This window comes from Cygnus olor, chromosome 5, assembly GCF_009769625.2.
Source record: "Cygnus olor isolate bCygOlo1 chromosome 5, bCygOlo1.pri.v2, whole genome shotgun sequence".
Taxonomy (NCBI): domain Eukaryota; kingdom Metazoa; phylum Chordata; class Aves; order Anseriformes; family Anatidae; genus Cygnus; species Cygnus olor.
This window is the reverse complement of record NC_049173.1, coordinates 19,884,985-19,899,768: the sequence shown is the minus strand read 5'-3', so window position 1 is coordinate 19,899,768 and position 14,784 is coordinate 19,884,985. Positions and strand designations below refer to the sequence as shown.

At 37.3% G+C, this 14,784-nt stretch overlaps 1 long non-coding RNA gene across 3 annotated transcripts in view; it reads right to left on the bottom strand.

Annotated features, from left to right (window-relative positions):
- LOC121071421 overlaps positions 1-14,784 on the bottom strand; it is a 40,123-nt gene that overhangs the window by 16,679 nt on the left and 8,660 nt on the right. For all 3 annotated transcript variants that reach the window (XR_005820586.1, XR_005820587.1, XR_005820588.1), the window contains one exon: positions 4,649-4,726. This is a non-coding gene — a long non-coding RNA (uncharacterized LOC121071421). The remainder of the gene's footprint in view (positions 1-4,648; positions 4,727-14,784) is intronic.

The window sequence follows — 14,784 nt, the reverse complement described above, 5'->3', positions numbered from 1 at the left end:
GACTGCCAAGACTTCTAAAATACAATAGAGAGTGGCTTGGCAACTACATCAACCAGTTCCCTCAGGACCCTGGGATGCAAGTTATCAGGCCCTTTAGATTTGTACCTGTTAAGTTTTATCAGGTGGTCTCTAACCAGCCCTTCACTTGCAGTGGGAGGGACTTTGCTCTGCCCAGCCCCTCTCTAGAGGTTCAGGGACTCAAGAGACATAGCCTGACAGACAGTGAAGAACAGAGAACTTGAATACCTCAGCCTTATCCATGTCTGTTGTTATCAGTTCTCTTTTCATTTATCAGAGGGTACTCTCCTTGGCCTTTCCTTTCTGGCCAAAGTACCTATAGAAACCCTTGTTATTCTTTGCATCCCTTGCCAAACTGTTCCAACTATATTATGACTTTCCTGATCCCACACCTACACATTCAGACTGCATCCCTGTACTCTTCCCAGGCCACATGTCCTTGATTCCACTGCCTGTGCATTTCCTTCTTACACCTCAGTTAGACTAGTGAGCACACTATAAAATTGTCTATAAAGAGCAATCCAAGATTCAAGTTTAAAGCTCATATTATAATTCAGATAAGTGAATTATTTTCAGAAATATCAAGCACCATATTAGTCAGTGAAAGGTAATTTATGAAATCTAAACTGATGCCTTGATTTTGGAAATATTAGCCATACATATCTAAAAAAGAGAAAAAGGAAAACCTGAACTTTAACTCCTCATTTATCACAGCTATTAACAATCTACAGGTTTTCTTTGTCTACTATTCCCACCACCACCCATAAAATTTTGAACATCCACACATTTTCTCTGCCTTTTTTTAAGCTTATTCACTACAGGAATTTCAGTCCTTTACAATCTCTATCTAGGTTTCCCTTTCCAGATTGCTCTTCCACATTTTTGAAGGGAGCAGTACTGTTTTTTTTTGGGATGAGACCTCGTGGTTCTATCACATTCCAGTTTTCAGAAGCATAGGGAGCTTCCTTTTACCTGTCAAAACAGACTGTTGCACATACTCCTTTTTGTGAGCTCATTAGCTTTCTTAAACATGGTTTGTGATCATGTTCACAAACTAAAAAGTAACGCTTTTTGGCAGGTAGCTTATTTTGTTTCTGCTACACTATGCAATATGCAGAAATTTAGTCAGATTTAAAGTCACTCCTACAATAAGTTTGTCTCTTCATATGTTAGCATTACTTTCATGATTAAGTAGGGTTGACTTAACTAGAGTATTTACTGCTCTTTATAGCCAAGTAATAACAAGCTCGCTTTAGATCCAGTCTCAGTCATGGCCAGCCTGCAGGGGTCTCACACTCTAAGCTTTCAAGTCTGATCTTAACATGTCACTTCGTTTTGATCTGTATCATCAGCTCTGGCACAAAACTCTCCATGAGGAAGGTGTATAGCAAAAAATATCCTCTTGTATTTATAATCCAGGCCCTTTTTGAGGTGATGAAGCTTCAAAAACCACTGCCTTAAAATTTGTCATGTTTTTCTAATAGCATCTTTCGATCCATCTCTGGGTGTTTGGGGGATGATATCACAGATATCCTACAGAGCTATAAGAAATTGCCATAACAAGTCTTTTGCATTCTACACAGACATGAAACATTATTTCCCATGAGCTCCCTCTGTTCTGAAAATATAAACTATTTACTTTGTTCCTATAAAAAAGGAGCTACATTTGACAACTATTTTTTTCTTATATCCCAGCTACCAGTAGACCAAGTCTGTAGCACTGATGTATTTCTTTTATTATAACCACTTTACTATTTATCACTCCATATGTTTTTGTGTTCTCTTCACCAGCTAGGATTAAAGTTTATTTTCTAATTCAGTGAGAAAAAACCATTAAATAGCTCAGGGCTAACACCCTCTCAATCATATTCAGAAGGTCGTAACAATCAACATAGAATCATTATCCCCATTTATATTTGTCTAAAAATCAATTAAATATTTTATTATGTGCCATGGCTGACTTTGTTTTTCCAGTTTATCAAGAAGTACTGTGAAAACAAGTCAAACTTAAAACAACTCAAAAACAGACTATATGCTGAAAGGCACAGCTACATGTAAAGTGTACCTAAGACAATCTAAATCTATAAAATGACAGAGGGAGATGATAGCTGGGAATATGAGAAGTGAAAGACAGCTATATATACACACAATTTGTGTGCATATAAAGCTAATTATATAGTCAAATACATGCATCAATATATATAATGATGCCTGCATTGATTCTAGATAAATACACTGGTTATGATACTGAAATACCCTTATGGATGAGTTTATGATCAAGACACCCATAGGACGACACATATGAAAGAATGATCACCAGCACCAGCTTAGGCCATTAAAAAGTTTTCACTCAAAGCTTGAAAACCTAATGATGTTCAACAAGTCAAAGTGCAAGGTGTAGCACCAGGGTCAAGACAATCCCAGACATGAGCACAGACTGGGAGAAGAACACATCTGAGAGCAACCCTTCAGAAAAAGACTTGGGGGTTCTGGTGGATGAAAATCTCAACATGAGCCAGCAGTGCATGCTTACAGTCCAGCAGGTGAGCTGCATCCTGGGCTGCATCAAAAGAGGAGTGGCCAGCAGGTCGAGGGAGGTGATCATCCTCCTCTACTCTGCCCTCGTGAGGCCCCCACTTGGAGCGCTGTGTCCAGTCTGGGACCCCTAGCACAAGAAGGATTTTGATCTGTTTGAATGAGTCCAGAGGAGGGCCGCAAAGATGATCAGGGGGCTGGAGCACCTCTCCTATGAAGAAAGGCTGAGAGAGTTGAGGCTGTTCAGCCTGAAGAAGAGAAGGCTCTTGAGTGACCTTATTGCAGCTTTTCAGTTCTTAAAGGGGACTTAAAAAACAGATGGAGAGCAACTCTTTGCTCAGTCAGGTAATGACAGGACAAGGTGGAATGGTTTCAAAGTAAAAGAGTAGAGGTTTAGATTAGATGTTAGGAGGAAATTCTCCAGAGGGTGGTGAGGCACTGGAACAGGTTGCCCAAAGGAGCTAGGGATGCCCCATCCACAGAAGTGGTCAAGACCAGGTTGGATGAGGCCTTGGGCAACCTGATCTAGTGGTTGGCACCCCTGCCCATCGCAGGGAGGTTGGAACTGGGTGATCTATGAGGTCCCTTCCAACCCCGACAATTCTATGATTCTATGAAAAAAATCTTAAGACTTGAGCTCAAGCATTTTATCTCACTGCTTAGACAGGTAATTGGTTTTGTTTTTATTCTTCTTTCTTCCTGCTTTCATTCTTTATAGTTTGGAGTAAATGTAGTTGTATAGAAGAATTTCAAAATCCTCAAGCAATGCTCTACGTGATGGGAGGAAAAAAAGACAGAATGACTAAAACATCTGCTCTACACTACTACCTATTTAGCTCAAATAGGCCTCAAAAAAATCAGTTTTCACATAATCTCAAAATGGTTGAGGTTGGAAGGGATCTCTGGAGGTCATCTGGTCCAACCACCCTGATCAAGAAGGGACACCTAGAGCCCATTGCCCAGGACAATGTTCAGATGTCTTTTGAGCATCTCCAAGGAAGGAGACACCACAGCCTATCCTGGCAACCTGTTCCAATGCTAGGTCAACTTCAGAGTAAAAAAAGTTTCCTAATGTTCAAACAACCTCCTGTGTTTTATTTTGTGTCCATTTCATAGAATCATAGAAACATTAAGGTTGGAAAAGATCATCTGGTCTAACCATCACCCTACTAACAATGTCACCCACTAAACCATGTCCCTAAGCACCAGATCCATCCTTTCCTTAAATACCCCCAGGGACAGTGACTCCACCACCTCCCTGGGCAACCCATTCTGATGCCTGACTACTCTTTCTGAGAAGAAATGTCTCCTAATTTCCAACCTAGACCTCCCCTGGTGCAACTAGAGGCCATTCCCTCTAGTCCTATCACTAGTTATCTGAGAGAAGGGGCCAACCGCCAGCTCCCTGCAACTCCCTTTCAGGTAGTTGTAGAGAGTGATAAGGTCTCCCCTGAGCCTCCTCCAGACTAAACAACCCCAGGTCCCTCAGCTGCTCCTCATAGTACTTACGTTCCAGGCCCTTCACCAGGTCCGTAGTCAGCTTCTCTGGACATGCTCCAGGGCCTCGATATCCTTGTAGTGAAGGGCCCAAAGCTGAACACAGTACTCAAGATGCAACCTCACCAGACCCAAGTACAGGGGGATGATCACTTCCCTGGTCCTTCTGACTACACTATTCCTGACACAAGCCTAAAAAAATGGACTTAAAATGAGTTAAGGACTGACTGTAAGCCCTAAAATGTGTTGATAAATATTTTAGTGGGTATCAAGCAATATTCTCAGTAACAAAGCAGAAGGTGCTGAGACCTCTAAAATACTTGATGTGTTCTAATCACCAGTATTCAGAAAGATTCATTCAAATTCAGCTGATTGTGAGAAAAAAAAGTTGTATAGAAAATTGGAAGATTTTGACTTCCCTAGATCACCAGTGTTTGGAGGAAAAGCCTATTTGTGCCACATATACCAACCTTGTGGTATATGTGCCACATATACCAAATGAGTTAAGCACCATAGATCATTAAGAGGTTGTTTTTTTTTTTTTGAGTAAAAGACTAAGTTGCTGGAGAAACCGGTCATTTAGACAAAAATATACTACCTGACTAGAAGACTTCTAACCGGCAAAAGAACTTCTGCATCTTATGTTCTTTATCCAGCTGTTTCTTCCATAACATCACTTTAGTGGAGAACAAAAAAAGGAGTTAATTTTTTTTCTACAAACCAATCAAATTTAATATTAAGATACAGATGGTATACAAAAGAATGGGATTAGGTTTAATGAACCAGGAGGACTCATTGATTCTTACTTTCCTAAATTGAAGGGGCCAAGAAACTCACCAGTTGTGACAGTAATACTTGTCCACTCACTGGAAATGTAGTTAATTGAAAGTTAGCAATTAATTTCCTACAAAGTAGGCACTTTATCACTGCATGATATGACAGTCAAAGGACATAGGCTAGACATCAAGCTACTTGCCAGCAGTGTATCCCACATACTATGAAAAATCCCATGGGCTATTTTGTAGCCCATTATCAGTCTCTTAATGCCCGTTGGGAACTCCTAAAGCTTCCCAAGAACTGCACATCATGTAAGCAGAGTGATTAGCAACTCAACATTGCATTTTTCCTGGCTAAATTGATTGACTCCTTTTTAATGTCACAGCTTTAAATATCTTCAAGATATTTGTGGTTCAACATCAATTATATCTGTTCTCTAATATTTATTGAGCTAGGGTATATATAAAACTTCCATAACTGGCACAATTATGGGGATATATCTTGCACTTTCCAGTCTCTTCTGTACTTAAATTCTGACTGAAATCTCTTATAACAGTAGATCTCATTTCATATTTCGAGAGCCAAGGCCTATTTGATCGTTTTTATCTCATCTAAGCAACAAAATAAACAAAGTTCAGGAAGGTTCATCTGTGGAGAAAACAATACTGATTTTGCTTCCCCTTCAAGAAAAATTCTATCACTAACTGTGACAGACCCTTTTTTCCCCCCATAAGCTCGAACAATTCAGAAGTGTTGAGCACACCCACTAAGATCATGACAAAGCTTAACTGGAACCTGATTCAAGTAGAGTTTTGTGTACAATATTATCCAGAATCACAACCTGAAACTTCTGCTTCATCTGCAAAATGAATTGTACAATCTCATGATTCAAACTTGTAAGAACCTATTGTTCCACCCATTTTGAATTTGGTAGCTAGAGCTTAAATACTGATTTAAAATTAAATTATTCTTGAGTTACATATAAAAACATTACATGTAAAACCCTATATTGCTTTTCAGTAATACATTGTGTCGTATACCTCTATGGAGCTATCTATGCTGGGGAGTCCACAAAAATGAATCCTTGTGTGATTTATTCTTTAAACTTGTTCTGGGACACAAACCTTTTTTGAACATCTTCATATACAATCCAGAAGATCATAGCAAAAGGGTTTTGAATTGTACAAAACAACTCAAATATTTTAGAACATATTACTTTTGGAAATGTTACCATACAAGAAAGACAGAATATTTTTCTCATGACAATTGCACCAGAAAATAGAAGTTTCACCTAGACAACTGGTATAAAATCTCAGAATTTGCTCAGAGGAAGGAAAAAAACACAAATAAGATTGAGGTGGAAGCTCTAGATGTTTTAAAAAACACATTTAGATTATTTAACATTTATATTTTTGAGGATCATCATGGTAGTACAAACTCTTCAGCTTTGACTCTTCAGTGAAAAGACCATAGTATTTTGAAAGTTCTCTACAATATATAGCTTGCTTCTAAGTCCAGCTGTGCAGGGGAGTTGATAGCACTAATGAAAATAGACAGTGGAATAATAGACTAGATTTATGACTACTACATGTAGGATTCTGTGACTAAGCTACACCTACTAGTTAGTCTGTTTCTTTTAATGTCTCTGAAAGATACAGACAGACACCTGAATCTTAAACACTTGTACATGCCTCCCAAAATACTTTTAGCTCCAGGGAGATTTCTGTAATATACTGTGTGCATATCAATTGTTTAACACTAATGAACAGAACTGCAATGCCTAGTTTTCTCCCTTGTATAAAAATATTAAAAGAAAATAAGTCAACTTCAATACATAATACTAGATTGGACTCGAAACAAAGGCAAAATGGCTGTTTAGAGAAAGCCATAGAAATTATGATTTTTCAGCTATTAAAAATATTTTAAAATACAGAAAGGGCTCAAAATAGAAAGTTCCCTAACTTGTAACTTTTTTTTTGCTCTCCAAGATTGCAGATTTGGAAACCAGCTAAGACTTACTAAGCATTATTTACAATACAGCAGCATTCATAAGCACAGTTAAATTCTGTGTCCCAACTCAATTGAGCACTGTACATCAAGTTCCTTATGGCATGATTCTTCTGCTTTCCACCCAGCTGTCTAGACAAGATGTGGACAAGATTCTCAAATCATTATGCCATAGAAAAAAAGACAATGAAGTTCTGGAAAATGCAAGCAGAGCAATGGCAAGGAAGACTTAAGATTATTCTTCACCTCCCCACACCCCATTAAGGAATTACTAAGATTGATATCAAACTACAAGATTTACTACTTATACAAGATTTTGAGGAAAACACGGAAAAGACTGAAATATGATTCAAGCAGTGCCTATAGTGAGAATAAGAGCAGAGAAGTCTTTTCTGTTTATCAAAAAAGCTTATACAATCATAGAATACACCGAGTTGGAAGGGACCTGCAAGGATCAAGTCCAACTCCTGGCTCCACAAAGGACCACCCAGAAGTTAAACTACATGTCTGAGAAATGTTCAAACATTTCTTGAACTCCAATAGGCTTACTGCTGTGACCACTTCCCTGGGGAGCCTGTTCCCATGCCCGACCACCCTCTGGGTAAAGAACCCTTACCCTGATATTCAACCTGCGCCTTCCTTGTCACTGCTTCATGATGTTGCCTTAGGTCCTATCAATGTCAGAGAGAAGAAATCAACATCTCCCCCTCTACCTCATAAGGAAGCTGTTGACCACCATGAGCCACCATGTGCCTCAGTCAACCAAATTGTTTGGTTACCCCCCAGAACCAACTTGAACTTCAAAACCAAATGACTTCAGCTGCTCCTCATACATTATGCCCTTTAGACCTTAACAACCTTCACAGACTTCCTTTGAATGCTAATAGTTTTATGTCCTCCTTTTATTGTGGTGCCCCAAAACTGCACACAGTACCCGAGGTGAGGCCACAACACTGTGGAGTAGAGTTGGACAATCACTTCCCTAGACCAGCTAGCAACATAATTGAAATGAAGCTGTCATATCATGTGTACAAGGACCTCAAGAAAAAAATACTAAATGACTAAACAGAAAACAGAAAAGCACAAGTTACTGGTTGAAAGTTGCATAGTCCCACCGAAAACAGACAAATAAGAGTTTTATTTACTTGTTTGGCAGGTAGCTATTTTAAAAGATAAATTCAGGTAAATTTAAGTTATGGAATCACTGTTTATCACATTTCCAGGACTTGCCAGTAGCTGTTGGATTAAAAAAATCTATGAACCTCATCTAATTCTTCAAAATATTAGCCATAGAGTGATTTTCTTACAGCAATTGAAGCAAAAAATCTCAGCAAGAGTAGCAAATAAATCAGTCTTTTAGACACTGAAATAGACTGAAAGAAAAAGCATTCTTCTATTTAGTAGATTTGAGGGAACTAAAACCTGGAAAAGATGATACTGTAAAGCAATGAATGGAGTTTCCACTGAACTGAGTTGTCAGGATAAACCACAGCTTCTAAACATAGGGCCAGAATCATCTAGTATTGTTATGCAGTGGATGGAGGATCACGTAGTCCTTTGCTAGTATGGGAAGTCATATAAAAAGGCCAAAAAGGATAGAGCAATAAGAAAATCTAGTTTGGTGTCATGAGGAAGACACCAGAAACTCAGCTCACTGTAATTACCTTATTTTGAATAGAGGGAAGATGCTTTGCTAGCAATCAGAAAAAGTAGTCAGGCACTCCCAAATTCTCCTATTATGCACAAAAAGCACCCACAACAACACAAATATTGGTTATCTGATTTGTGCTCTTGTAGCATAAGGAGTAGCAAATGACTCTTATCCAGGTGCATGTGTCAGGGCAACAGCATGGGACTAAGTGAGACAGCAGAGAGAAGGTGACCACATTTATCTGCACCAAGTAAGAGTGGCTCATTTGACAATTTCAAGAACAGAGGAAGAATTTCCTAAGCACTGAAACAGGATCCCAATTAAGCTATTCCACCAGGACACAACAAAGTCTAAACTTACATAATTAATTACAGCCACACCTTTGAGAAAGAAGTCCCAGCTCACTGGGTCTCCAGCAAAAGAATGGGCTTGTTCTGGAGTAAAATTTGTCAATGAACAGCAGTAGTAACATCTGACAAAGTCCTACCAATGGGTGGGAATTAACCAGCTGAAAGTATTTACTTGCCAAACAAACTCAGCTGCAGTGTCAGTGTCATGAGACCTGCAGAGATGCTCTGGACAAGAACCCATATAAGACTTCTTAAATGAGATACAACTAACAGCAACTGTACAAACCATCTAAATAATAAGATTTCCCATGTTTATGAAATTTCTGTATCCAATATTTATGATATACCTATTTTCCTCTAAGCTCCAAAATCTCTCGAGTACTCTGTCTAATAACATGATTTGTCCAGCCTTAAGAGAAAACTTATCTCAGTCTTGGTATCTTTGAGAAGTAGAATAAACTGAAGTCCTACACAAGGAGTTGTGGTTGGTGCTGTATTTGTTAGTAATTGCAAATCATTGGTGCTGTACCACAAAATATATTTGCTTCACAAAACCATTTGTGACCAAACTTAAAGCAGTAAAACTACAAATAAGCCTCAACCACAAACATGAGTATAATACAAAATTAACCTGTGGAATTCACTGCCATATAGCATAACTGGGGTGTACTTTCAATGCATTCTTGAAATGTATACATTTACTGATGAAAATCAACCTCTACAGATACAAAAGTTACCAATAGGTGTCCTCTAAAGCATGGAAAGGGGGCAGAAGAAAATATCTGACCATGATGAAGTATTGGAACTAGGCTGAGTGGAAGGGAGCATGTTAAACTTTTGACTTCTACTGTTACCCATAGCAGAAGACAGACCTAGGATTGATAGCTTTACTAAGGCAATTCTTATATACCTAAAAAAATATTTATAGAACTCATTCTGGCAACTCTGGCCAAGATACAGGTCATGATCATTCCTAATGTGCTAGAATAAAACAAGGTGAATTCACGGTTAGAAAGTCTTAATAATTCAGTATCATAGGTTCTTTTGCAGACTTGCTAGTTTAGCTCTAATTTTATGCAAAATGAAATTAATATGACATGAAATATTAAGTTAGCTTCATAACCAAAATCATTTTATAGTCATCATAAAAGGGATACTATAATCCTGAACATGAATGACATTCTGACAAATGAGATATTCTGCAGTGGTATCTTAGCCATTTGTGATTTTCTCACACACAGCTCCTCAGTCTATATCCTTTATGTCATTACTTCACACTTAATTAGGAATTTCAAGTAGGAAAAAAACATTGCTATTAATTTCATATATTTCTTGGATTTTTTTTTTGGTTGGAAATACTCCAGTTTTTGTTGGCCTACTTATTTGACCTGTGAAAAGAACTGCGTATTAACACTGGCTTTAACAGGAAATACCAAACTTCTTCCTAACTTTAGTTTCATTAATTCCTTTCATCCCCAAGAATATCCGGCAACTTTGATAGCCTCATCTGTCTGTTTAAGACTGCCAGTGACCAGGCATTTATCTGCTGAAGTTACATCAGACTGTGACCAAAGTAAATACTTTTCTAGTTCTTTTATATTGAATAAAAATTTGTTCACAAACAATTTCTAATGCATTATTCTACATAATGAAGCATCTGTCATGGAAAGATTAAGTTAAAAGTCATAGTTGTATGATACTTTTAATATACCATTTATAATTATTCTGGTCAATATGCAGTATATAAATATAAAAAATGTGCAAGATAAAGTAAAAAAAGGATTGTATCTGAAGAACTAGACTTCTAGTATTGATTTTTTTTTTTTTTTACTTTGGAGTTTTTCTGATGAGAACAGAGCAAAGCAGTACAACAGGAGCTTCATCACAGCTCCAAACCTCTTCAGACCAGAACTTAACTCAAAAGCCTTTGCCCTCTTCCTATGAGTTCAGCTCTAGACAGACCCGACTTTTTAATTCTCTGAATCTGAGTACTTTATTTTCCTCAGACAAATGTATTCACCTCACAGAACACCACCTTTCAAAACTCCCATATCAGTTTCCATTTCCCAGGAGATTCTCATGTTGCTGAATTTAGTAGGCGACTGAAAAGTCCTCAAAAGGAATTTCTTTGTGAAGGTTAAGCACATTATTTATTATTTGTTTACATGGTCAGTGAAACAGCAGATTACACCCCCCTTTTCAGCAGCTTTTTGACTTAAACTTAGTACATTTTTCTTGACCTTCTGTAGCATAAAACGCTGCTGTTTCATTCAAGTTTCATAGATGAGCCCCTGAATCACTTTATTAGCTCTCCTCAATTGGGTTAGTAGCAATCGCTCAAACAATGAAATCAAAAGAACTCATGTTTGAAAGCCCAATCCTTACAGTTTATCCTTGGGCCTTCCAAACCATAGCTTTGTTCATATGCCCAAACTGATGTTTGCTTTTTTACTAACAGTAAACATGTTGACTCAGTTCATGATCTGTACTTTCTATATCTTTTCCTGCAGATTCTGCAAATGCCAAAAGGTTTTCAGATCCTATATTTATTAGCTGATTGTTTCTGCCTAGACTCTTGCCTGTTGAAGTGTTTTACATGCTTCAGACATTCTCAGAAAAAATGCTACTTTCAGTAAAAATCCATATTTTCCTTTGAAAAACTGGAAATTACTATTTTCTGATAAGTTTTAAAGCTTAGTCCATCATTTCTGAGTCTGACAAGCAATAATTACTTAATTTACTGAGGAAAGAATAAGAAAGCATTAAGGGGAAATAAGAGCAAGGTAATATGGCTTATCCAACAGGACTGAACAAACAACACCAATCTGGGTAAGAATTTCTTAATTAGAACCTAGTCTCGGCCACCATGGGAGATGGATACCATATTAAACACCAAAAGTATCCTTTCTTCTTTGGTCAGTGGAAGTACCATGGTGATGTCAATGTCTACATATCTTTATACCAAGCCACTTTCAGGAGCAAGGAATAGTGTTAGTTGTTCTCTACCTCCCTAACATAAAATCACAATTTGCATGAAATATCCCAGGGGCCTGTTCTGGCCTAGAGAACACCTTTAGGACTATGCTGTGATGAGCTAGATTTTAATCTTAATTGTAGCCCTCAAATTCAAAACAATCCCATGAGATTTCAGGGGTGTCAGCAGATTCACAACAGCAACAAAAACAAACCACCCCTCCCCTCCCGCAGGAGCAATCTGGCTATGGTTCTCTCAATTCTATTATCACCTCTATTCTTGCCAAAAAAATGCCACAAAATCTTTAAAAATCACAGACGTTAGTTCTCTGATGCTTCCAGATGGAGTTTTGGCTCAGGATATGAAATATTTGTTAACTCACCAACAATATTCTCTTGCAAGACAAACATTTTTTATTTTTTGATTGTAAAATCAAGTACAATCAATAAAGAGGTTTGATTTTTCTAAATTTGGGATTAATGCTATGTATTTTCACAGATTAATGGATCTGACAAGGTTTTAAATCAGTCATCCTTATATATTTTCCTTAGTGTGAAGATACATTTGTTAGTACAGCTAAAGTAAAAAACACATCGTTAATTTCTTATCCAAGCAGTCAATTAAAGTTCAATAGGCATATTAGTTAGGTAATATATTGCAAACCCTAGAGGAAGCTGTGTTTAATGGTAGGTGTAGTAGAAAAGAATGTGTTTTCATAGCAATATAATGCTCCCTAGCACTTTTAGGTTTGCAGCATCAGAAAGGTAAAAAAATAATCCAGTTTTGACAGGGTGCTTGTTGTGCATGCACAGATTCCGCTTTCCTAATCCTGTCCTACAGGCTGATCTAATCTCAACAGCCGTGGGAGCCAGATTCCAGGTTTGTACAACCACACAGACACTGTCATCCCTAGCTGGCTGAATCAGCACGGTGACACCAGCTTCCAGACATCTGTACACCAGACTGGCTGAGAACACAAGATCCTCTATCTCTAAAGCTAAGGATGCTCTGCAATAAACCTGTCAGGCAGGTTGAAAACCAATCAGAATGTAGTTCTGTTGACTTCTTTCCCAGAAGAAAAGCTACTGCCTGCTGATGGCTCTGGAGATATTTTATTCTATTACCAAACAAGTTCATCCTTGCTTATAAATGAATTAATTACAGCAAGAAGAGCGATAAAGCCAAATTGTAGAAATAGTGGTGCTGTGTAAAGACAGTAACTATTCAGAAAAAAATGTTTGAAACAATGCCTTGGTGTCCCACCTGTTCTTTCTCAATCATGATCACATCTCTTCCTCTTTCTCATCTCAGAGGAATGCAACCAGAAAAGAGGATTTTTCACAGCAGAAACTATTAAGAGGTGATAAAGCTCTCAGACAGATAATTTTGGGGATTCAGCATCCCAACCAATTTTCAGATGCAAATTCCTTTGTAGACAAAGTCTAGTACCTGTATTTTTTTGTCATTCAGACTAATCTGCATGACATTCTAGCATTTTCCTTCAAAATCTGATTATTCTTATCCCTGATTAACCACAGGTCTATAAAGGTTGCTGAAACCAAGTATTCACTCTTATTTTATGTTGACCTTGAGAATCACGGGAATTTAAAATTTCTTTGGGGCTTTGAAAACTACGGTAAAAACACAACTCTAACCTAAGAAATGTAGTTGAGAATACTGAAAACAAAAATTAAACTTTAGACATATGAAAGGTAGTGAATAGCCCAATTAAATGGAAAAAGTTTGAATTCTGCAGATATGACATGGCAAACAACTATGAATTAAACCATACTTAAGTGAGGAATTCTTTCTGAAGAAACTTTGTTTTGTTTAAGAAAAGGAACAAACACTACTGAAAGTTTCTCAAGTAAACAGAAACCAGAAAAATCGGTCTCTGGAAAAGGTAGTTTTAATCCTGCAAGTGATCCCCTAATGACATTAGATTATCCTTTAATTTATGCCTAATAATAAGACATGGGTAATTTACACCACTGAATTCACAAACTGACATTATTTCATTTGTAGCCCTTAGTGAAACAATAACAAAATCTCATTTTTTCTTTGACTGCTTTTAATGCATATTGATCTGCTGGTATAAAACATATAAATCTGTCCTTCATTTGCAAAGAGGAAGTGAAGCAATGTTTACAAGTAAAAAGACAAACCTGAGCAGTTCAACTTAATCTGTCTAATCAAATGTCAGTCACACTTTCTCAAAAACTGTTGAAGCTTCTCCTGCATTTCATGCATAAACAGTACTCACCCAAAAAGCTCTGAAGAGATAGGTCTAATGTTCAAACTGTGAAGTTAGAAAGGAGATTCAATAAAATAAATGCAACTATATAATCAAAGTGCGCATATAAAACAGGATGAAACTATAAGGAAGTATTTTCACATAAAAAATAAAAATGAACAAGTAACAATAGCTTGTGTAGTAGAGAAATATATGATGAATACCATTAATGCTTCTTTTCTGATCCAAGCTGATAGTGACAGAAGATTATCATCCTGTGAATGGTTGGCAGCTTACCAGAAAACTCAGTGGAAGAAACACTGAACATTGCCTAGATTTTACCCTCTCTGTCTACAGAAGACTCCACTGCCTTGCTGTCCATCTCAGAGCTGTGATCAAGAAATTCATGGGCAGGGAAAGTAAATTCTATTTTGTCAAAAAAAACAAAGCTTATGATCAAAAACTTGTAGATAGTTTTGCTACCTAACATGTTTGTTCTGTTATCAACAAGGTATTTCTTGTAGAGGCTTTTAATCTACATTCAGAAAAGCCTGCTTGAAAAGAAAGGATATGTTTTGTACATTTTCTTTTAAACTATGCAGCTACTAAGATGGAGTACACATAGAAAGAGTATATCCAATAAATGTTTGTGTCAGTTGTGAACTAAGTTATTCACAAGTGATTCCTGACATTATACAAATAGTTCTAAGTCTCATTCTTACCAAATAACTACAAAGACTGG